The sequence below is a fragment of the Giraffa tippelskirchi genome, chromosome 5 (genome assembly GCF_054371585.1).
Source record: "Giraffa tippelskirchi isolate mGirTip1 chromosome 5, T2T-mGirTip1v1.2.pri, whole genome shotgun sequence".
Classification (NCBI taxonomy): domain Eukaryota; kingdom Metazoa; phylum Chordata; class Mammalia; order Artiodactyla; family Giraffidae; genus Giraffa; species Giraffa tippelskirchi.
The window spans coordinates 73,181,711-73,206,779 of record NC_137279.1 but is presented as its reverse complement, the minus strand read 5'-3'; the positions used below and the strand labels follow the sequence as shown (position 1 = coordinate 73,206,779).

At 42.5% G+C, this 25,069-nt stretch overlaps 1 long non-coding RNA gene across 1 annotated transcript; it reads right to left on the bottom strand.

The window, feature by feature from the left end:
- LOC145504373 (uncharacterized) lies at positions 1 to 23,109 on the bottom strand. The gene is made up of 3 exons (XR_014052158.1): positions 22,645 to 23,109; positions 7,208 to 7,371; positions 1 to 1,390 (listed from the first exon to the last, which is right to left on the bottom strand). It is a non-coding gene; the product is annotated as an uncharacterized LOC145504373 (long non-coding RNA).
- Positions 23,110 to 25,069: the final 1,960 nt, after the last annotated feature.

Here is a 25,069-nt window from a genome sequence, read left to right as displayed (position 1 = left end):
TATTTTCATCAGACATGGCTTTCACTTGATTTTGCATATCTTCCAAGGCAGTAGATACATTTTTAGACAGGTCAGGGATGTATACACAACATTCGACTTTAATTATGGCACAAGTTTCTCCCTGGGCTGCTGTGAGTATGTCTAATGCCATCCTATTTTGAATTACTGCCTTCCTCATCTGAATTTGTTCTTTGTTCAAGGCTTGAATGGCTTTTGTACTGTCTAAGAGGGCCTGTTTAGTGAAATTAGTTAAGGCCTCCACCTTAATCACGATATCCGTTGTCCCTACAGAGGGTACAAACAAGGCAGCAAGATAGTCATACCATTTGAACATAGATCTTGTCCATCTTGCATGCAGATAGGGCAGGTTTACTGGAGGTTGGTGTAGGCTAGGCTTAATACTGCCACGGGCGAAAGCAAATCCCAGTGTGCAACGCCCTACCCAGCCAACTGGTAATCATGGCCATAAATTAAGCCCACAGAGCCACTGGGTCCCGTTGGGGGCTACCCAACGGATTCCAGGATTATATTTCCAGTCAGAACTGGGCCACTGAACTGACTGATGGGGGTGATAGGTAACTTCTATGATTTATTTACATTGTTCAGGAGACAAATAACCCATATATTTTAATTCTTTTGGGTCTAGGTGGCGGTCTCCAAATCCAACTTTGTGTTCTTTTTGTTCCCAGCAAATAGTAGCGGGAGCAATCAACTGTCCTTTCTCAGGAGTCATCCAGAAATATTCATCCCAGACCTGGTAATATTGCTCAAGGTACTGGGAGGCCTGTCCCCCTTTTGTAAGGGAGCCCTTCTCTTTTTTATTTTTCATATATGAGGTATAAGCTCTCATTACCTCCGTAAGACTAGTGTTCATATTAAATGTAACCCCATGTCCCTGGCCCATTGATGGCTTTTTCTTACACCAGGAGAGCAAAGAAAGGTTATGATTGGTGAGAGAAAGGAAAGTTCCCTACTGTTGTTCCAAGAAGGAGCACAGTGGTATAAAGTCTCCATAACGAAGTGGCAACACCCACCAGGGGAGTCCGTCCATAACTGACAGGGGCATAGCCCCACATACCCAACAGTCGGAGGAGTTGTGGAAGTCTGCGTAGGAATGTGCCCATGAGATGAAGACGTTGTCCTGTGCAGCAACAGTGGTCAGGTTCAGAACCACGTTGGTGAGGCCGAGTAGCAGGAGTCGTTTACCCAGTTCCATCCTAGAGAGGGCTCGTCTGGGACCTCGTTTTCTTCTTCCTCTTCAGAATGATCTTGGTTTCCCGTGGGTCGGTGGGGTCCTTCTGGGTGGTCCACTCGGCGTCTTCCGAGTCAGCATGGTATGCCTTCTTCACTCTGGTGTGATGGATCCAAGGAACAATGCCTGAAATTTTAACTGCGGTAGGGGTGGTTAAAACAACAGTGTAAGGACCTTACCATCGGGGGGCCAGTGAGTCATGTTTCCAGTCTTTCACCCATACCTGGTCCCCTGGTATAAACTCATGCATCTGCTCCCCCAAGGGGAACAATATTCTTTCTTGCACAAACTTAGTTACTTGATTAATTACCTTACTTAGTTGTTCCATCTGCTGTGATATCCCGTCTCCCCTTACCTGGAGTATATCAGTTGTTACCTGTCTTATTATGGGAGGAGGCCTCCCATACACAATTTCGTAGGGAGAGTAGCCATGGGACCGTGGGGTCATCCTGAGTTTGAGCAAGACCATGGGAAGTAAATCTACCCAGGAACAGTCAGTTTCTATAATCCATTTAGAAAGTGTCTCCTTTAGTGTCCGGTTAGTTCATTCTACCATTCTGGAGCTCTGAGACCGGTAGGCGGTGTGTAACTTCCATTTTATATTCATGGCTTTGCTTACTTGTTGTATCAGATCTGATATGAAGGCTGGGCCGTTATCTGATCCTATGCTGGTGGGGAATCCAAACCAGGGAACTATTTCCCTAAGCAGGCTCCGAGCTATTTCTGATGCTCTTTCAGCTCAGGTGGGGAAGGCTTGCTCTATCCACCTCTCTGGGTTAGCAATGCCCTCAGGGATCATCTCCTGTAACCATTCTCTTGCCTCATTGTTGATCCTATATCTCTCTTCTGTACTGAAGAGAGATGCTAGTAACTGCATTATATCGTCCCAAGTTGGTCGATGAGTGCGGAAAATAGTCTCCATCAGTCTAGTCATGCCCTGAGGTTCCACCGAGTAAGAAGGGGTGTGTTTTTGCCAGTTCTGTATATCGGTTGATGAAAAGGGTTGATAATAATAGGTTACAGGAGCTTGGTGATAATTACCGTCCTCCCCTATCATTGGGGGTTGCTGAACTTCTCTCAGGGGCATCTGCAAGGGTATTCTTCCCTCTGGCTCTTTGGCAGAACGGAGCCTTTGTTTAATTCCAGTGGTTCCTCCCCCTTGTCCGGGAGTACTTACCGGGAGTGGAGGGTAGAGTTTAGGGAACCTAGAGGCAGCATCCGGGATGGTAGAGTCTGGTGGGCTCATTGTCCCTCCAGCTGAGGCTGGAGCCTGTCCAGTGGGCGGCTCTACAACCTGTGGAGCTGTTGGGACCGCTGAGGAGTCCGGGAGGCTTACCGGTCTCGGGCTGGTTCCTCCGGTTGGGCCTCCAGCGGCCGGGGTGATACTAGTTGGCGGGACCATCATCCAATACGGCGGTGGGGGAAGTCCTGTAAAATTTCCTCCTCGTCCTTGGTTACCTTTTGGGCCATCAAGATTTTTCCTTCCCCGCCATGAGCATAAAAACGGGCCCATTTGGGGGGGTCTTGGGCTATTCCCAGCCAAGAGTCTAGGTACGGGAACTGATCGGGGTGTCCGGGCTTTCCCGTAACTATAGCATAGACTGCCTTTATGAGATTTAAGTCCATAGCTCCCTCTGGTGGCCAGCCAACTCCCATGGAAGGCCATTCGTCTTCACAAAGGGTACAGAGCCGGCCGGGTGTCATTTTCTTCCCATAGTCTCCATCGAACCCTTTCTTAAAATTTTTAATCATATTCTCCAATACAGTGGCCTTAGATCCGCTTCCTCCCATTTTCTTACCTCTGGATTTCCCTGTCCCAGGGCCTTCCCGAGAAGCCAATCTACCTATTTCCACTGGTAGGGGAGATGATGGGTCACATAGCAGATGGGTACCTCCTGGCGGAGGGCAGAATACGAGCACACGGAATTCAATATCTCCTTCCTAAAACCCTGTGGCGACAGTTCGGAACGTTCCCTAAGACGGCGTGGACACACCTCCTAACTGGCTTTCTTAAACCCTAAGTTCCCTTTCTTTATCCCTGGCACGGCCGTCAACCCGAGTGCCGAGTAGCTATTGTCGCCAGCCTAAACCAGTTTCCTATGTGTCTCCCTTCTAGTCCCTCCCAGGGGGGTGATCAGGCCCCCTCTTCCACCCTACCGGGTGGGTTCCTCCCTACCTGAGCGCTCAGTTCCCTTGCTGCCATTCACTACCTGCCAAAGTGAAGAAACGGGGCGTTGAAAGGCCGAGTTCTTCCAGAGGGGCGAGGCGCCTTCCCCTCTGTAGGAGATTCAAGCTACGAAGCCTCAGGGTGGCCTCAAACAAGACCTGTCTCCTCAAAGTGAGGAGTTTCCCGGCCCATGCACCAGATGTTATAGCCACGCTCTCCGAGAAACAAGCTCACTCAGAAGGACGATGCAGATAGTGAAGTGTAGTTTATTACACCGGTGGGCCCAAGGCAGAGTCTCCTCTTAGCCAAGGACCCCAATCAGCATTTGTGAAAATCTTTTATACCCCATGTGTACGTGTCTGAACCCACCACCCCAATTTCCTTGTGACCCACCACCCCAATTTCCATAAACAAAGGAAAGGTAAATACAATCACAATAACCCCATGTTCAAACAATCAATTATCAATAAGCCCGAGGTGACAGAAAAAAATCTATGACCTGTCTGGAGGTAGGGGGATTAGTGCATGTTTTCTCTTAGGTGATGAGTAACCTGAATACAATCTTCAAGATTCCTCTGTCCGGAGGGGGTCTTATCCTTCTATTGTCGTTTCCACAGGCACTAAGCACAGAGTTCAGAGTCCATTAGAGAGGCGGCTGAACATGATCAGCACGAACAGGCCTAAGATGGAGTCCAGGCCCCATGAATTCCTTCTTCATTATCAGGGGGTTAGAGTTGAGGGCCCAGGTGAAATTGGTGTCATAACTTTATAGTGTACCAGTCTGCTTAATTTTATGTTTTTGATTTTTCCCAGAGCTCTGTTGGCATGAACAGCTGAGCCCTGATTCATTTAAGGTTTGGATTTTATTGGATGGAAGTGATGGAAGGACAAAGCGGCAAAGTTTAAGATAGCAATAAAAGATTAAAATGTGTGCCACTGACTCTCAGTCTGAAGAGGGGTTGATGATGTTGAGAGAAAAAGGTCTCAATAGCAGGAGATTATTCAGAAGGAAAAAACTGGAAAGATTGATGATTGCGCTCACAGAATGGCGTTATCTGAATTTTTTATTCTTTAGGTGAAACGGTTCTGGGTGATGACCAAGTCTAGGACGGCCATTGGAGAGGGTGCTGAATGTCACTGACTGAGGAGAATGTTACTGCAGATACAGAGCTTGAGGAATTGAGAGGCCAGGCCCTCACTGGGGTTATTTCCCAACCATGTATCTCCCAATCTGGGAGTCAGGATAAGGGAGCAGAGCTGGAGACAGAGTGATGGCAGTAAAGGTGATGAAAGGTTGTTGCTGGACCATGAAAAGACGGCTGGGATTCTTGGCCTCCGGAGGAGAAGAATTCAATCCAGGGCCAAAGACAAGGCTTGATCGCTCAGAGCTTTTGTGTAATAAAGTTTTATTAAAGTATAAAGGAGATAGAGAAAGCTTCTGACATAGGCATCAGAAGGAGTCAGAAAGAGTACCCTCCTGCTAGTCTTCAGCTGGATGTTATATAGTCATTAGCAGTTTGTTAATGAAAGAAAGGAATGTCTTAAAACTCAGAATGGCACCAGGCCCTTCATCCATAAGATGTATTTTGGAATAATCTGGGCACCAGACCCGGGTCATAAAATGATTGACTTGAATCTTGCAGAAGGGCAGATTACCATACAATTAGTTTCGTTTACATAGATTAGGGGAAAAATGTCTGAGTATAACATACTGGTTTGTCAAGTTGGTTTTGAGCCATTAGGCGGAACTGACTTGAAGACAGAGTTTGGGGTAAATACATAGTACGTTAACATAGCTTAAGACAAACATTTCCATAAGAAAAATGTATTGGTTAACTCAAGGTTTGAGAATAGTTAACTTCAGGTGAAACCAGGTGTCATGGCAACACAGTATTTTAAGAGAAATCTCTTTTAAATTTGTATAGAGAAGGGAAAAAATATCGCTAGTTTGTTTCTTCCTGCCGCTTAAGAAAGAGATAAAAATGTCTGACACTTGCAGCCTATTTCCTCCGTTTGGAGACCCCTGGCCTTCCTGCCTGTTTCCCTCTCAGTGAGGTGTATTTGACAAGGCATAATTTAGGTATTCCTGAGTCTCCTGGTTATACTGCTACTTGTGTGTGTGTTGTATGCTTAGTGGCTCAGTCATTTTCGACTCTTGCGACCCCATAGACTGTAGCCTGCCAGGCTCCTCTCTCCATGGGATTCTCCAGGCAAGAATACTGGAGTGGGTTGCTATTTCCTTCTCCAGGGGATCTTTCTGACCCAGGAATTGAACCCAGGTCTCCTGCATTGCAGGCAGACTCTACCAACTGGGCTATGAGGGATTGCCACTCAAATCACTATGTGGTCTCTAATAATGAAATCCCTGGTCCCCTGAAGATCAAGGCTCTCTGCCTTAGCTCCTGCCTCCTGGGGGCATGAAATTCCATCACTGGCCTGATTGGTCACTGCTTCAGGTCCTCCAAAAGGAAAGGACTCAGATTTTGCGATAAATCTGTTTCCTTTATCATGCCATTTACTAGGTTTAGTTTGTGGTCACAGTGTATTCACAATGGGTTACCAAGAGAGGTTTAAGCCTACTCCCTCCAGGAGGTGGCAATGCTTGAGGGCCAGTTAGTAGAGGTTCTGCTAGAGATGCTTTCCCTCTCTCACAGATTCTTCTTTTCACAGCTTTCCCAACCCTCCCAAGGCTGCCCTTATTCCAGATTTCAGAATTTGTATGAGAGTTATTTATAGTCATTATAAGTCTTACTAGGCAATTTCTATCTTTTATGAATAGTATGGGTTCTTGGCATGATTAGAAGAGATAGCATTTTTAGAGTCTAGCCTGGTGGGGAAGGTGAAAGAAATTATTGGTCATCCATGTAGGGCTTTCCTGGTGGCTCAGGTGGCAAAGAATCTGCCTGCAACGCGGGAGACCTGGGTTTGATCCCAAGGTCAGGAAGATCCCCTGGAGAAGGGAATGGCAACCCACTCTAGTATTCTTGCCTAGGAAATCCCATGGACAGAGGAGCCTGGTGGGCTATAGTCCATGGGGTCTCAAAGAGTGGGACACGATTGAGTGACTAACATGTGGAACCTGATACTCCTCCTGCTAAAGATTACAGAACGGTTCTGAACACTACTTGGGGGCATGCATAACCAGGGCATCTTAGCCAATGTTATTATTGCTTTTTTTTTTCCTACTGAAGTAAAGAGGATCATTGTAAGCCATATCTGATAACTGCTTGCCCAGAACCTATAGGGATAATCCAAGTGATTAGGGTACACTTCCAAAGTGCTGAGTGGGGCCAAGTGTGTCTCTGGTGATGTACCTACAGTTCACCATGTTCAATTCACCGCCGCTTGAGACACACACACCCAGGCCAGAAATGCATGTACCTACCACTGCCCCTGTGTCCCAGGAAAACTGTCACATTAGATTTTACAACAGATCAACCCTCTCTCCAACCCACAATACCATTTTAATGATGTAGCTACCAGAAATGCACCGGGTAGCCTCAGTACTTGGCCACAATTTGCTTTTCAGCTTTGTCATGTGAAAGGCCAAAGAGCTGAAAGCTCTTGCAATGTAATTTCTAGCATCTGTGAAGGCTGTGTCTAATCACATCTAATCAGAGCAGCAGTGGTGCTAACATCTAAAAAGACTGTCATTCAGATTTATAGTTACTATCGAATATTCTCTCTTAAGTATAGATTAATATTCTAGATGTAACTCAGGGTGAAAAGTCTTAGGTGCTTTACACTAAGATTTATCAGTCAGTTGAAGGATATATATATACACATACCATACAGGCACGTGATAGTCCCTTGGACTTCAAGGAGATCCAACCAGTCCATCCTAGAGAAGATCAGTCCTGGGTGTTCTTTGGAAGGACTGATGCTGAAGCCGAAACTCCAATACTTTGGCCACATGATGCGAAGAGCTGACTCATTTGAAAAGACCCTGATGCTGGGAAAGATTGAGGGCAGGACGAGAAGGGGATGACATTTGATAGTTAATATAAATATTGCTGCTGCTGCTGCTGCTGCTAAGTCGCTTTAGTCGTGTCCAACTCTGTGCGATCCCATAGACGGCAGCCCACCAGGCTCCCCCATCCCTGGGATTCTCCAGGCAAGAACACTGGAGTGGGTTGCCATTTCCTTCTCCAATATAAATATTGAGAGTATATTATATAGATAAATTTAGGGTAAACATAATTTTTCATCCAACAAACATCTCATACATTAAATAATTATATAAAGCAGAATAATAAATTGTATCAAAGTGATCATTTTTATAAAATTGTTTGATATAGTGGCACCCGTATTAAACAAAATGACCTTTAATACCTGAATTGAATTATTTTACTTCATTTAGGCCACTGCCTTTTTAAGAGAAAGTCTTATAAGGGACTCACCTAAGCAGAGTAGAGGGGAGAATGTCAACACTGGTCACTTCAAATGTGACAAAAAAGAAAACTTCCAAATCATATATAACATTCATAGTATAGCATCATCAATCTGAATATAATCACTTATTATAAGACATATGAAGGGGAGAAGAAATTGTTAAGGAAAAATAAAGTAGCCCCCAAATATCTTGCTCTTCTTCTGATGTCAGTTGAAAGTGAAGACCTACAAAGTATCACAATGAGGCAGTTCAGTAACCATAGGAGCAATTGAGTAGCAGGCAGTGCTGATAAATTCTTATTTCTTCATGAGAATATTAGATTAAAAAAATTGACTTAAATGTTCATAATATATTTGAAATAATTATTAAATTGATTTGGGTAAAAAGTCTAATATTTTTCTGCAGCACCCAAATGCGTTTCGTGATACTGATAGTAACTATTCATCTCCACTTGTTCAAATCTTATTCTTTAATACTTGTCCATTTGACATTAGCACAAAATGTATATTTGATGTACCCTTAGAGATGCACTTTACAAAGTGGTACACTTCTAACTTAAAACCAAACTTCTAGCTTTTCCAGGCATAGTTTATCCTGCTTCCAGAGGCCACCTACCATTTGTATAGCGTCATCTCCAATAGCTCAAAATTTACATCAAAAGTCATTTTAAAAGTTCTCTTCAGTGCTCTCCACATCTATGTTTATTAAACAGGGTCAGACAAAATGTATCAGCTGATTCTGGACTAATTCCTTACAGTTACCCACCATGTAGGCAAAGATAATTGGGTACTTATTTGTCAGTACGGTGCTTTTGTGTGTGTGTGTGTGTGTGTGTGTGTGTGTGTGTGTGTGTTCCTACATCATCTTTATCTTCTCATGCAAAATATGCCCATTTTATATAAAGCATCATTTCATCATTTATACATCATCAAAGCAGCGAACACCACCAAAATCTCAGCTTCTTCTAAATACCTGATAAGGTCTTTCTAGAAGACCTTCAGAACAATCCCCAAAAGGCCAAAGAACAGTACAAAACATATTCAGTCACTCAAAACCTGAAGAGGAGGAGGAACCAAGTCAGTAAATGAAATTACCCTCTTCTTTGGGCATATGCATTCATTTGGGTATATCTTTCCTTTTCTCCTTTGCCTTTTGCTTCTCTTCTTTTTTCATCTATTTGTAAGACCTCCTCAGACAACCATTTGCCCTTTTGCATTTATGTTTCTTGGAGATGGTTTTGATCACTGCTTCCTGTACAATGTCATGAACCTCTGTCCATAGTTCCTCAGGCACTCATCTATCAGATCTAATCCCTTGAATCTTTTTGTCACTTCCATTGTGTAATCATAAGGGATTTGATTTAGGTCATACCTGAATGGTCTAGTGGTTTTCCTAACTTTCTTAAATTTAAGTCTGAATTTTACAATAAGAAGTTCATGATCTGAGCCACAGTCAGCTCCCAGTCTTGTTTTTGCTGACTGTATAGAGCTTCTCTGGAGAAGGCAATGGCAACCCACTCCAGTACTCTTGCCTGGAAAATCCCATGGATGGAGGAGCCTGGTGGGCTGCAGTCCATCGTGTTGCTAAGAGTCAGACACGACTGAGCGGCTTCACTTTCACTTTTCACTTTCATGCATTGGAGAAGGAAATGGCAACCCACTCCAGTGTTCTTGCCTGGAGAATCCTAGGGACGGGGGTGCCTGGTGGGCGGCTGTCTATGGGGTCGCACAGAGTCGGACACGACTGAAGCGACTTAGCAGCAGCAGCAGCAGCAGCATAGAGCTTCTCTGTCTTTAGCTGCAAAGAATGTAATGAATCTGATTCCGGTATTGACCATGTGGTGATGCCAACGTATAGAGTCATCTCTTGTGCTTTTGGAAGAGGGTGATTGGTATGACCAGTGTGTTCTCTTGGCAAAACTGTTAGCCTTTGAACTGATTCATTTTGTACTTCAAGGAAACTTACCAGTTACTCCAGGTATCTCTTGACTTCCTACTTTTGCATTCCAGTCCCATGTGATGAAAAGGACATCTTTTTTTGGTGTTAGTTCAAGAAGGTCTTGTAGGTCTTCATAGAACCGTTCAACTTCAGCTTCTTTGGCATTAGTGGTTGGGGTATAGACTAGGATTACTGTGATATTGAATGGTTTGCCTTGGAAATGAACAGAGATCATTCTGTCATTTTTGAGACTGCACCCAAGTACTGCATTTCAGACTCTTTTGTTGACTATGAGAGTGATTCCATTTTTTTCTAAGGAATTCTTGCCCACAGTAGTAGATATAATGGTCATCTGAATTAAATTCACCCATTCCAGGCCATTTTAGTTCACTGATTCCTAAAATGTCGATGTTCACTCTTGCCATCTCCTGTTTGATCACTTCCAATTTACATTGATTCATGGACCTAAGATTCCAGGTTCTTATGCAATATTGTTCTTATAGCATCAGATTTTATTTCCATCACCAGTCACATCCACAACTGGGCATTGTTTTTGCTTTTGCTCCGTATCCTCATTCTTTCCGGAGTTATTTCTACATTCTTCTCTAGTAGCATATTGGGCACTTAACGACCTGGGGAGTTCATCTTTCAGTGTCCTATCTTTTTGCCTTTTCATACGGTTCATGGGCTTCTCAAGGCAAGAATACTGAAGCGGTTTACATTTCTCCAGTGGACCATGTTTTGTCAGAGCTCTCCACTATGACCTGTCCATCTTGGGTGGCCCTGTATGGCATGACTCATAGTTTCATTGAGTTAGACCATGCTGTGGTCCATGTGATCAGTTTGATTAGTTTTCTGTGATTGTGGTTTTCATCCTGTCTGCCTTCTGATGAATAAGGATAAGAGGCTTATGGATGCTTCCTGATGGGAGGGACTGACTGTGGGGGAAATTGGGTCTTGTTCTGATGGGTGGGGGGGGGCAGGGGGCATGCTCATTAAACCTTTAATCCAATTTTCTGTTGAAGGGCGGGGCTCTGTTCCCTCCCTGTTGTTTGGCCTGAGGCCAAACTGTGGTAGGGGTAACAAAGGTAATGGCGACCTCTTCAAAAGACTTGTGCGCCCACTGTTGTCTTCAGTCCTTCTGATCCTGCAGCAGGTCACTGTAGATCCAAAAGCAGAGGAACCACAGATCAAATTGCCACCTGTTGGATCACAGAAAAAGCAAGAGAGTTCCTACTTTTGCTGTATTGACTATGACAAAGACTTTGACTGTGGATCATGACAAACTGTGGAAAATTCTTAAAGAGATAGGAGTACCAGACCACCTTACCTGCCTCCTGAGAAATCTGTATTAAGGCCAAGAAGCAACAGCTAGAACTAGACATGGAACAACAGACTAGTTCCAAGTTGGGAAAAGAGTACGTCAAGGCTGTATATTGTTAACCTGTTTATTTGACTTATATGCAGAGTACATCATGCAAAATGCTGGGCTGGATGAAGCAAAAGCTGGAATCAATATTTCAGGGAGAAATACCAATAACCTCAGATACGCAGATGACACTTCCCTTATGGCAGAAAGCGAAGAACTAAAGAGTCTCTTGATGAAAGTGAAAGAGGAGAGTGAAAAAGCTGGCTTAAAACTCAACATTCAAAAAACTAAAATCATGGCATTCAGTCCCATCACTTCAGGGCAAGCAGATGGGGAAACAATGGAAACAGTAACAGAGTTTACTTTTTTGGGCTTCAAAATCACTGCAGATGGTGACTGCAGCCTTGAAATTAAAAGACGCTTGCTCCTTGGAAGAAAACCTATGACCAACCTAGATTGCTTATTAAAAAGCAGAGACATTACTTTGCTGACAAAGGTCCGTTTAGTCAAAGCTATCATTTTTCCAATAGTCATGTATGAATGTGAGAGTTGGACCATAAAGAAAGCTGAGCCTCGAAGAACTAATGCTTTTGAACTGTGGTGTTGGGGAAGACTCTTGAGAGTTCCTTGGACTTCAAGGAGATCAAACCAGTCAATCCTAAAGGAAATCAATCCTGAATATTCATTGGAAGGACTGATGCTGAAGCTGAAGCTCCAATACTTTGGCCACCTGATGCTTAGAACTGACTCATTGGAAAAGACCCTGATGCTGGGAAAGACTGAAGGTAGGAGGAGAAGGAGACTGAGGATGAGATGGTTGGAAGGCATCACCGACTGGATGAACATGAATTTGAGCAATCTGCGGGAGTTGGTGATGGACAGAAGAGACTGGCATGCTGCAGTCCATTGGGTTGCAAAGAGATGGACATGACTGAGTTACTGAACTGAACTGAATTGAACTTGTGCATATGCAGAATGCCACTGTGGTGAGTCCAAAATAACTTTCAATTACTTCTGTTCTTGCAGCACCTGAAGGTTTGGACTGGGGCCAAAGTGAGGCAAATGAAGCACCCCTCTTTGGCATAAAACTTAAGGCAGTATCAAAAACTTGATAATCAAGACAACTAACATTATAGTGCAATGTTTTAAAAATCAAAATTACTGCATAAAGCCTTGTGATGAAGAGCTCTGTAGAAAAATACAAATTAGTCTCATTCTTGCTCCAGTATATGACATCACTGCATTATTATGATTTATAGCAAGTATATATTTTGGTGTTTGGCTACAGTTCTTGGGTCACAGCTCCCTAAACCTTTGGAATTTCCTTAGTGATAAGAGCAATGGGAGAATATTTTGCTATAATATTTGGTCTATTACCCTTAGTTCCTGAAATGGCCACAGAGCCATAAAGGTGAAATGGTTGTCATTATTCATAACAAGCCCCTTTTTTTGTACCTGAGTTTATTTTAGGGAAGTTGTTAGGGAAAACATTGACTGAAACTGCCCATCCTGGCTAGCACCATAGTAAACATCAACATGCATTATTTTAGGACAGGAGTTACTAGTAAGGAACACAGAACCAAAAAGATGCCACCAAGCAGAAGAATTTGGGAAGGGTCAAAAGGAGATGCCACCTGTCCTACCAACCTCCCAGAATCCTCCTCTCTGGAATCCATCTTGGCTGAACAATGTGTGCACCACCAGGAAGGACCCTGAGTCAGAATGATTGGCCAGAGACAACCGGGAAACTAATGCAATCATCATAAAATCTGAGACTGAACCATGTGGCAGAGTAGTCCTCCTGGCTTCCCTTACCCTCCTGCTCTCTGCCCAGGTGCCCCTTCCCAATAAATCTCTTGCTTGTCAAATCTGGTGGGGACTCTTCTTTGCTGTGACTGACATCCTGACCACTCAGGGTACTCAGGAACCAGTTTTCCCACTGATGAACCAAACCCTGTGGCCACAATTGGGACTCCTGAAATGGACTTACCAGAATGCCCCGACCGGGTAAGGAACAAGAGACTTTATTGACCTCTCTCTCTGTTTCTTCTTCTTAACCTCTCGTATCCCACTGTTTTTTCTTGTCCCCTGGTTCTGGGCTCAGGAATCTGGTTAAAGAGTCTCAGCCTGAGCTGAGAGTTGGAGCCTGATCACCTCTGGTTGACAGAGAACTCAAATTCTGGTTCTGGTCTGTTCTGGATACTGGTAGGGCTGAGTTCCAGTCCTCCCTTCTCTGGAAGCCCAGGGAAAAGTCCCGTAACACCTGGGCATCAGCACGTGACAAGAGACATCTGTAAGTTCACCCCGTTTGCCTCCCTCCTCCACCTCCTTCCTCCTCTTATTTCAACCTCCTTTACTCCTTTACACCGTTTGCAATCACTGAAGTCCTGAGATAGTTCCATTTACTCTGTAAATACAGAATCTGAAGTTCTGTGGCTCTATAGGAGGTTTTCTGAGAGACTGTAATCTTGTATTTAAGGAAGTATCTGATTAGGACCTTTGGGCCTGTGTGTGTGTGTTTTATACTTTGTGTTCTCTGTAGTGATTTGTGATGGCTATTCTGTCTTGTGAAATGGGATAACATTGTGTGGTCACCATTTTGTTTAAATCTCAGAGAAAGTTGATTTAGGTAAAAGTCTTAAAAACTGGTTCCCCAAATGGTTCTTGCTACATATACAGTTAGTAAAAGCAAGCTTGATCTTATAAACTAGTGAATTTTATACTGTGATATCTGATTCATGACTAAGTTTAGACAATGAAGCTTGATCTCTCATTGTATCTGTCTGGATATATGTACGTCTCAGTATGCGACTTCATTTTTGAATAATATTGTTGAGGTTAAGTTGTAAATAAGCTCTATTTAATTCACCTAAAGAAAAGTAAACACTTAAAAATCAAATAATTCTAAATACAAGAGAAATGAAACTAAATGAATTTTAGGTTCACGTGAGCTGGGATATGCAGATGACACCATCCTTATGGCAGAAAGTGAAGAAGAACTAAAGAGCCTCTTGATGAAAGTGAAAGAGGAGAGTGAAAAAGTTGGTTTAAAGCTCAACATTCAGAAAACTAAGATCATGGTATCTGGTCCCATCACTTCATGGCAAATAGATGGGGAAAGAGTAGAAACAGTAGCTGACTTTATTTTTGGGGGCTCCAAAATAAAAAGCAGAGACATTATTTTGTCAACAAAGATCCATCTAGTCAAGGCTATGGTTTTCCCAGTAGTCATGTATGGATGTGAGAGTTGGACTATAAAGAAAGCTGAGTGCAGAAGAATTGATGCTTTTGAACTGTGGTGTTGGAGAAGACTCTTGAAAGTCCCTTGGACTGCAAGGAGATCCAACCAGTCCATCCTAGAGGAGATCAGTCCTGGGTGTTCGTTGGAAGGACTGATGTTGAAGCTGAAACTCCAAAACTTTGGCCACCTGATGCAAAGAGCTGACTCATTGGAAAAGACCCTGATGCTGGGAAAGACTGAGGGCAGGAGGAGAAGGGGACAACAGAGGATGAGATGGCTAGATGGCATCACTGACTCAATGGACATGAGTTTGAGTAAACTCCGGGAGTTGGTGATGGACAGGGAGGCCTGGCGTGCTGCAGTTCATGGGGTTGCAAAGAGTCGGACATGACTGAGTGACTGAACTGGGAAATATTCAGTATTAAATTAATCTGCTATTAATGTTTATTTGTTGATCTAACTAATATATACATCTGTTTAGAACTATCAGAATTAAATATAATAGTTATGTTATACCTAAGTTTGTTGCTGTTGTTCAGTCACTAAGTCATGTTCAACTCTTTGCAACCCCATGGAATGCAGCACGATAGGCTTCCCTGTCCTCCACCATCTCCTGGAGTTTGCTCAAATTCATGTCCATTGAGTTGATGATATCATTCAATCATCTCATCTTCTGCTGTCTCTTTCTTCTCCTGCCTTGAATCTTTCTTAGCATCAGAGTCTTTTCCAATGAGTCTGCTCTTCACATTAGGTGGCCAAAGTATTGAAACTTCAGCTTCAGCATCAGTCCTCCCAATGAATATTCAGGACTTATTTCCTTTAGGATTGACTGGTTTGACCTCCTTGCAGTCCAAGGGACTCTCAAGAGTCTTTTCCAGCACCACAGTTTGAAAACATCAATTTTTTGGCACTAGGCCTTCTTTATAGTCCAATTCTCACATTCATACATGGCTGCTGGACAAACCATAGCTTTGACTGACTATACAGACATTTCTTGGCAAAGTGATGCCTTTGCTTTTTAATATGCTGTCTAGGTTGATCATAGTTTTCCTTTCAAGGAAGCAGACGTCTTTTAATTTCATGGCTGCAGTAACCATCTGCAGTGATTTTGAAGCCCAAGGAAATAAAATCTGTCACTGCTTCTATTGTTCCCCTTCTATTTGCCATGAAGTGATTGGACTGGATGCCATGATCTTTGCTTTTCTATTGTTGAGTTTTAAGTGAGCTTTTTCACTCTTCTCTTTCACCCTCATCAAGAGACTTAGTTCAAATTCTTCCATTAGAGTGTTATCATCTACATACCTGAGGTTGCTGATATTTCTCCCAGTAATCTTGATTTCAGCTTATGATTCATCCAGCCTGACATTTTACATTATGTACTCTGCATATAAGTTAAACAAGCAAGGTAACAATGTATAGTCTTGTTGTACTCCTTTCCCAATTTTGAACCAGTCAGTTGTTCCATGTCTAGTCCTAACTGTTGCTTCTTGACTTGCATACAGGTTTCTCAGGAGACAGGTAAAATGATGGGGTATTCCCAGCTCTTTAAGAATATCTCACAGTTTGTTGTGATCCACCCAGTTAAAGGCTTTAGCATTGTTAATGAAGCAAAAGTAGATGATTTTTTGAAACTTTCTTGTTTTTTCTATGATCCAACGGAAGTTGGCAGTTTGATGTCTGGTTCCTCTGCCTTTTCTAAATCCAGCTTGTACATCTGGAAGCTCTTGGTTCACACATTGTTGAAGGCCAGCTTTAAGGATTTTGAGCATAACTTTACTAGCATGTGAAATGAGCACAATTGTACAGTAGTTTGAGCATTCTTTGGCATTGCCTTTCTTTGGGATTGGAAGAAAACTGACCTTTTCAGTCCTGGGACCACTGCTGAGTTTTCCAAATTTGCTGACATACTGAATGTAGTATTTTAACAGCATTATCTTTTAGGATTTGAAATCACTCAGCTGGAATTCCACCAACTCCACTGGCTTTGTTCATAGTGATGCTTCCTAAGGCCACTTGACTTCACACTCCAAGCTGTCTGGCTCTAGATGGGTGACCACACCATTGTGGTTATCCTGGTCATTAAGACCCTTTTTGTATAGTTCTTCTGTATATTCTTGCCACCTCTTTTTTAATCTCTTTTGCTTCTTTTAGGTCCTTACCATTTCTGTCCTTTATGGCACCCATCCTTGCATGAAATTTCCCTTGATATTGCCAATTTTCTTGAAGAGATTTCTAGTCTTTCTGATTCTACTGTTTTCCTCTAATTCTTTGCACTGCTCATTGAAGAAGGCCTTCTTGTCTTTCCTTGCTATTCTCTGGAACTCTGCATTCAGTTAGGTATATCTTTCTCTTTTGTCCTTTGGTTATCTTCTTTTCTCAGCTATTTGGAAGGCCTCCTCAGACAACCACTTTGTCTTCTTGCATTTCTTTTTCTTTGGGATGGTTTTGGTCACTCTCTGCTGTATGATGTTATGGACATCTGTCTATAGTTCTCCAGGCACTCTGTCTATCATATCTAATCCCTTGAATCTATTCTTCACCTCCACTGTGTAATCATAAGGGATTTGATTTAGGTTATGCCTGAATGGCCTAGTGGTTTTTCCTACTTTCTTCAATTTAAGTGCCTGAATTTTGCAATAAGAAGCTGGTGGTCTGAGTCACAGTCAGTTCCAGGTCTTGTTTTTGCTGATTGTATAAAGCTTCTCCATCTTTAGTTGCAAAGAATATAATCAATCTGATTTTGGTACTGACCATCTGGTGATGTCCCTGTGTAGAGAAGTCTCTTGTTTGTTGGAAAATGATGTTTGCTATGACAATGGGGTTCTCTTGACAAAACTCTGTTAGCTTTTGCCCTACTTCATTTCGTACTCCAAGGCCAAACTCGCCTGTTATTTCAGGTATCTCTTGAGTTCTTACTTTTGCACTCCAATTCCCTATGATGAAAAGGACGTCTTTTTCTTTTTCTTTTTTTTTTGATGTTAGTTCTAGAAGGTCTTGTAGGTCTTCATAGAACTGGTCAAATTCAGTTTCTTCAGCATCAGTGGTTAGGGTATAGGGCATAGGGCATAGTGGTTACTGTCAAGAAGAAAAGGAACTCAATGGGAAAAAAACAAAAAACTTAAGGAAACTAAGATATGTGTTTTCAATAAAGGAAGATGTAAGGAATGTAAAAATACTGAAAAGAGTTATGCCTGATTAGGATTTTCTATGATTGGATTGAATTTAGTTGGGTAAATGGATTTTGTTAGGAATGGGCTGGAATAAAACAGGATTTGATTTCTCCCTCCAAAGTATTCTTGAAATGCTGCTTTTGACAACAGGTTGAGTATTCCTTTGCCTTTAAATGATTTGCATTTGCTTTTAAGCTCTCACGTTACATCAGTTAAAGAATAAGTTTTGTCTTACCATGACTGAAGATCTTATTTGACCAAGTGTTTTAAAACTTTTTGACAGACTTCCAAAATATCAAATTTTTGATTTTCAGCTAAGTTTGGGATACTTTAGAAGGCCCCAGAGGTATCTTAAAGAGAAATATTTGACTCAGATTATTTGGTATGTTAAGTTAAATGTAATCATTTGTAATTCTTGTTACTGTAACCAAGTTCTGATTACACTGTAATCAGGTGTTTAACTGTGTCTTTTAAGTCTTTTGTCATTTATAGACACTTTTGTATTTTGGGGTTGTTCCCAATAAGTGCTTCATCCTCAAGCAGATTCATGGAAAGGCTATGGAAGCAGTCACAACAGTTCCACATCAAGATGATGTCTATGTGGGGATTCTAGCCCATACGGATTAAAACAAGGAGCTATCTTGTCCCTGGGGGCCCCTAGGAGGGAAGGGGGCAGGGCACAACCTTTAAAAGAATGAGGTAGACATAGGATATGATAACCAACTAGGTCCAAGATGACAGTCGATTTTCACTAGACTTTGAGCCTCATTATACACTCATTGTAACATATCAGCAAACTAAGTGATACATCCACCCATGCCGGCTAAGTGAATAGCCATTGTTTCACAGTGATCTGTTATCCTATCTGACTGAGTGTTCTAAACCCTTTTGTTATTTTTCTGACAAAACTTCCCAAATCAAATTGTAATGAAGTTTCTTTGACCTCTAGTTAACTTTGGGATTCTACAAAGGTCCCTAAAATATTCCAAAAAGAGATATTAAACTAATTAGGTTTATTTTGTACTTTAAACTCCATAAGAAGTGTTGTCAAGTGAGTAATAAATCCTGGTTATATTGTATGGTAAATGATACTAATATAGATATTCTACTGGTTCTATCAGTTGGTCGGTTCAGTCGCTCAGTCTTGTCCAACTCTTTGTGACCCCATGGACTGCAGCACACCAGGCCTGCCTGTCCATCACCAATTCCTGGAGTCTACTCAAACCCATGTCCATTGAGTCGGTGATGCCATCCAGCCATCTCATTCTCTGTTGTCCCCTTCTCCTCCTGCCTCAATCTTTCCCAGCAACAGAGTCTTTTCCAATGAGTCAGCTCTTCACATCAGATGGCCAAAGTATTGGTGTTTCAGCTTTAGCATCAGTCCTTCCAATGAACACCCAGGACTGATCTGCTTTAGGATGGACTGGTTGGATCTCCTTGCAGTCCAAGGGACTCTCTAGAGTCTTCTCCAACACCACAGTTCAAAAGCATCAATTCTTTGGCGCTCAGCTTTCTTTGTAGTCCAACTCTCACACAGTCCAACTCTCACTGGTTTATAGAATTCTTAAATATCTGATAAGTCCTGGTAAACTGCTATCAATCATAATTCTAGTTATTATATGAAATTATTGCATGTCACAGCAGTAGCCAAGTTATTTCATCAGTTGCATTGTAATTACATTTAAATGTGCCTTCATAAGTTTTTTGTCATTAAAGACAGTTATGGTTTTATTCTGTTGCCTTTGTAAAAATGATTCCTCTTCAAGAATAGTTATAGAAGGAAATTTTGTATAACTACCTGTTTCTTACTTTCAGACTATAGTGTTAAACTGGATTACATGCCCCATGACTGGTGACCAGGGGGAGTATGTATACTGGAAAAGACTTAATTTAAAGGACTATCTCTAATCTGCAGGGAAGGACCCTTATCGGGTATTCTTAACTATCTCATGCACAGTAAAACTGAAGGAAATTGACTGTTGAATTAATTTCCACTCACAAAGGGCCCCTGCACTGGATTGGCTCATAGAGAGGGTGGCTGGCCTCAAATTCACTTTAAAATGACTCTCAAACAGAGGAAAAACTACATTCACACCAGGATGAGAAAAGGACGGCAGCAGTAGACTGCTTGCTCAAGATCCTCGATGTGACCATATGATGATTTACAATGTTTTCTTGTCTTCTTGGACCTCTGTATATGAATCAAATGCTGTTCTATCATAGGCATGATTCTATGTTAGTTTTAGAAATCAATTGAATTGTTGGGTTTGTGGCCAATTACCTGTGTCTAGTACTTCGTTCAGTTCAGTTCAGTTTAGTTACTCAGTCGTGTCTGACTCTTTGCGATCCCATGAATTGCAGCACGCCAGGCCTCTCTGTCCATCACCAACTCCCGGAGTCTACCCAAACCAATGTTGATCAAGTCAGTGATGCCATCCAACCATCTCATCCTCTGTCGTCCCCTTCTCCTCCTGCCCCCAATCCTTCCCAGCATTAGGATCTTTTCCAATGAGTCAACTCTTCGCATGAGGTGGCCAAAGTATTGGAGTTTCAGCTTCAACATCAGTCCTTTCAATGAACACCCAGGACTGATCTCCTTTAGGATGGATTGATTGGATCTTCTTGCAGTCCAAGGGACTCTCAAGAGTCTTCTCCAACACCACAGTTCAAAAGCATCAATTCTTCGGCGCTCAGCTTTCTTCACCGTCCAACTTTCACATCCATACATGACCACTGGAAAAACCATAGCCTTGACTAGACGGACTTTTGTTGGCAAAGTAATGTCTCTGCTTTTAAATATGCTATCTAGGTTGGCCATAACCTTCCTTCCAAGGAGTAAGCGTCTTTTAATTTCATGGCTGCAATCACCATCAGCAGTGATTTTGGAGCCCCAAAAAATAAAGTCTGACACTGTTTCCACTGTTTCCCCATCTATTTCCCATGAAGTGATGGGACCAGATGCCATGATCTTAGTTTTCTGAACGTTGAGCTTTAAGCCAACTTTTTCACTCTCCTCTTTCACTTTCATCAAGAGGCTCTTTAGTTCTTCTTCACTTTCTGCCACAAGGGTGGTGTCATCTTCATATCTGAGGTTATTGATATTTCTCCCGGAAATCTTGATTCCAGCTTGTGTTTCTTCCAGCCCAGCGTTTCTCATGATGTACTCTGCATATAAGTTAAATAAGCAGGGTGACAATATACAGCCTTGACATACTCCTTTTCCTATTTGGAACCAGTCTATTGTTCCATGTCCAGTTCTAACTGTTGCTTCCTGACCTGCATACAGGTTTCTCAAGAGACAGGTCAGATGGTCTGGTATTCCCATCTCTTTCAGAATTTTCCAGAGTTTATTGTGATCCACACAGTCAAAGGCTTTGGCATAGTCAATAAAGCAGAAATAGATGTTTTTCTGCAACTCTCTTGCTTTTCGATGATCCAGCGGATATTGGCAATTTGATGTCTGGTTCCTCTGCCTTTTCTAAAACCAGTACTTGGTTACCTTTGTGAATTTCTGCACTCCGAGGCTCTAATTGGTTGCCTCTGAAGAAATTTACTTTAAAAGGAAAATTATTGCCATATTCAGGTCACTATTGATATTACCAGGTGAAATCCTCTCACTTGGTCAATTAATAATATCTACTTTGACCCTCACCATAAATATGAGTTTTCCTCTATTACTCAAGCTCAATCAGCAACAAGCAAAGTTTCAGCCAATAAAATCTCCCACAATTATGGAATGGACTTACATGGCTAAGGCCAGGCTGAGCAATTTAAGTTTAAAGTCTCCTATATTGTGAACAATTAATTCATACTAAGGATAATCAGTCTAGTAAAGCTAGGAAAATTATGTGTGCCTAAAGGACAATGCCAATATATATAATTTCCCTGAGAGGTAAGGACTGGTACATAATAGACTAAGTCAGATGACCTGGGATATTACTGTACTGCACCTAATGGAAGTTCTTGGCTTACTTCTTATGACTTTACTAATATTACTGGCTATATTATTTGTATTTCATCCATTTTACAAAATTGCTGTTTCTTTCATTACCAAATGTGTGACTGAGCCTCTGATATGAGATCCATGATTGTAACAGTGTAACTGTAGATATAGGAAGAAGCAGCAAGAGGGAAAGTTCTCCTGGGCCGTAGCGGCTAATATAGACAAGCGGTCCACAGAATTTTAGATGTTGTTCTTTGGTCTAACCCAGTAACACCAGTAACAGCACATTGAGTAGCCTATCAGTGAAATCTTTGTCAGACCTGGGAATGAGCATTCCCAGCATCATGGGACAAGATGGTCATGAAATGCCTCCCCTCAAGCCATGGTAAAGTTTGTGACCATAAAGGGGCCCTGCCCACTGGAAAGTGCACTTGCCATCTACCTTTAAGAGGTTAAATCATGGCCACTGCAGCTTCAGACCGTCAGCACCCCTGAAAGGAGTTTAGGGTGGAGATCAGGAATGAGCACTCTGTGTTCTGGAAAAAACTGGCCCAACAGGCCTTCAAATAGTTAAATATTTTCAGGAGAAGATTTTTATGAGTCTCAATTCTTACATCTTCTCACTCCTAGAGAAACACTAACATCGTTAACAGTGACATCTGCTTTGGCTATTAAGGAGAATATTACAATTAAAAGCCAAAATGGAGTAGCTATGGCTCAGACACCCAAGGAAATAACTAGGTGATATTACTTTATAATTCAGACAAGTCCTTTACAGGAACTTGAGTTTTCAGAGCTGTGTCAGCAGATGTCACTGGACATTCTCAAAACAATGTCTGCTGGAAGCTAGTAACTGCAACCTTACTTTTTAAAGGTCTCCTCTTGTAACTTTTACATTTCTAAACAAGGAAATTGCTTTAGGTCATACAGTAACAAAAAACAGAGACATGTATGATGACCAATAGCACGTGTTATCTATATGTTAATACTACATTAAAAGTTAAAACCTACTTACATAAAATTAGTAAAAGCCTACTTGGCTACATGTCTCCCCCAAGTGCCTGACCCAGACTGGGCTTTAGGCTTATTCTTCTGAAAAGAAATGAGATTTATTTTGTCTATTAAAATTCTAGTTGTCACTCCTCCAACTACTTCTAATTGGGTCTCTTACCTAAATGGCAGATCGTGGGGTTGAAATTTTAATCTTACAAGACTCAGATCCAGGACTTGGAGCTCAGATACTTCCAGTTCAATGTCTGTTCTCCAACTGAGGAAACACTGTGCCCCATTTTGATGGGAAGCTGTTGCCCAGTTCCCTGAATTAGAACTGAGCAGGACTCTGGGGCTCTGGTGCACAGATTATTTCTGTATCCTCCATTTCTTGTTTGTAGGACATAGGCTTCATTCACTCCTTGACATTTCCTGAGGTCCAAAGGGCAGTGTCAAACAGTTGCTCATCAGGAAAGGGAGGGGTGCAGAAACAGAGGAGGAGCAGTCAAATAGTGGTACAGACTTGGGGCAGGATCCTGGTTCCTACTCAAGGAATATGCCTAAGAATATCTTCGACTCCTTCTGTAGAACTTGGCCCCCACCCAGGTGGAAGATGGTGACTTCAGACTGAGTTCAAGATTCTGGTAGCATTGCTCTGTTACCTCACCACCAACCAATCAGGAGAAAGTCACACATCCTGCAGCCTTTACCCCATATCTTGCCTTCCTTTTCTGGGCCCTGTTAGGCATCCTGATTGGCCCCTGTCTGTTTCATCTCCAACTGAATCCAACAGTTTCAGGCTAAATTGCTGTTACCAAGAGGGTGAATGCTGGTTTCAGGCACAGAATACCTTGATTTAGATCAGATAGAGAGAGACTTCTGCTCTACTAGGCAGGACGACAGCCAGTTTCAGCTGGAATAGTGGTAGAAAAAAGAGATTGCCACCCTAAATCCCTACAGATATCTTGAGTATGAAGTCTCTCACTGGGGAGTTGTTAAGGGAAACACTGAAGCCACCCACCCAGGCCAGTTAACATAGTAACCATTTGTGTGAATTATTTTATGACAAGAGGTCCAAGTAAGGAACACAGAACTAACAAGCCACCACCAACCAGAAGAATTCAGGAAAGGTCAAAAGGAGATACCACGTGTCCTACTGATCTCCCAGTATCTATCCTCTTTGGTGGAATCCATCTTGACTGAACAATCTGTGTGCCACCTGGAAGGACCCTGAGTCAGAATAATTGGCCAGAGACAACCTAGATATGGGTGTGGTAATCCCCCTGCCATAAAACCTGAGACTACAAACCACGCAACAGAGCAGTCTTCCTGGGGTCTCTTACCCTCCTGTTCTTCACCCAGGTGCCCTTTCCAAATAAAGTCTCTTGCTTGGTTAGCACGTGTGTCTCCTTGGACAGTTTATTTCCGATTATTAGACAGGAGCCCCCTTTCAGGCCCGGGAAGGGTCTCCCTTCCTGCAACAAAGTGACTTTTGGAAAGTCTCTAAGGATGGGGGCTGGTTGCCAGGGGAACAAAACACGTCATTACAGAGCTTGAACTTATAGCCCCATCCCCCAACCTCAGGGGAGGGTAGGGAGGCTGGAGATTTAGTTTGGTTACAATGACCAGTCATTTAATCAATCATGCCCATGGAGAAGGCAATGGCACCCCACTCCAGTACTCTTGCCTGGGAAATCCCATGGGCGGAGGAGCCTCATAGGCTACAGTCCATGGAGGCGCTAAGAGTTGGACACGACTGAGCAACTTCACTTTCACTTTTCCCTTTCATGCACTGGAGAAGGAAATGGCAACCCACTCCAGTATTCTTGCCTGGAGAATCCCAGGGACGGCGGAGCCTGGTGGGCTGCCGTCTATGGGGTCGCATAGAGTCGGACACGACTGAAGCGACTTAGCAGCAGCATGTAGTAAAGCCACCACAAAAACCCCAAAAGGATAGATGGGGTTCAGAGAGCTTGTGTGTTGGTAAATACACACAGATTCAGTGAGAGGCACGGAAGCACTGTCTCCCTTCCCATGTACACTGCACTATGTATCTTTTTCATCTGGCTGTTCCTGAATTATATCCTTTTTCTAATAAACCAGGAATCTAGTAAGTAAAACGTTTTCCTGAGTTCTATGACCTACTCTAACAAATAAATTGAACTTGAGGAGGGGATCATGGGAACCTTAGATTTATGGCCAGTTATTCTGAAGCACTGAATCTGTGATTGATGTTGAAGGGTGGTGAGAGAGTTAAAGCTTAGAGTCCTTTAAGGAGGAGGAGCACATTCTTGCTCATACTTTCCTTAGGCCTTGTGCAACAAGGTTATCTTGCCTGAGAACTGGCTTTTCTTTAGAAGCTAATGATCACACAGCACAATGTCTTAGTCATGGAAATGCTTTTCTTAGACTATATTAATGATTATAATTGTAACAAATCTTGCCTGGGAACCTGTTTCTCAAGACTTGTACCCCTGGTTTCACAGCAACAGTATATCTCTCCCAGAGATGTTTCCCAGAACCAGTTCTCCCTGGCTGATCTTGTGCTGAAATTATCTCAGGATGTATGCCTTGGGAAAGGGTCTGATGAAACTCGTACAGCCTTA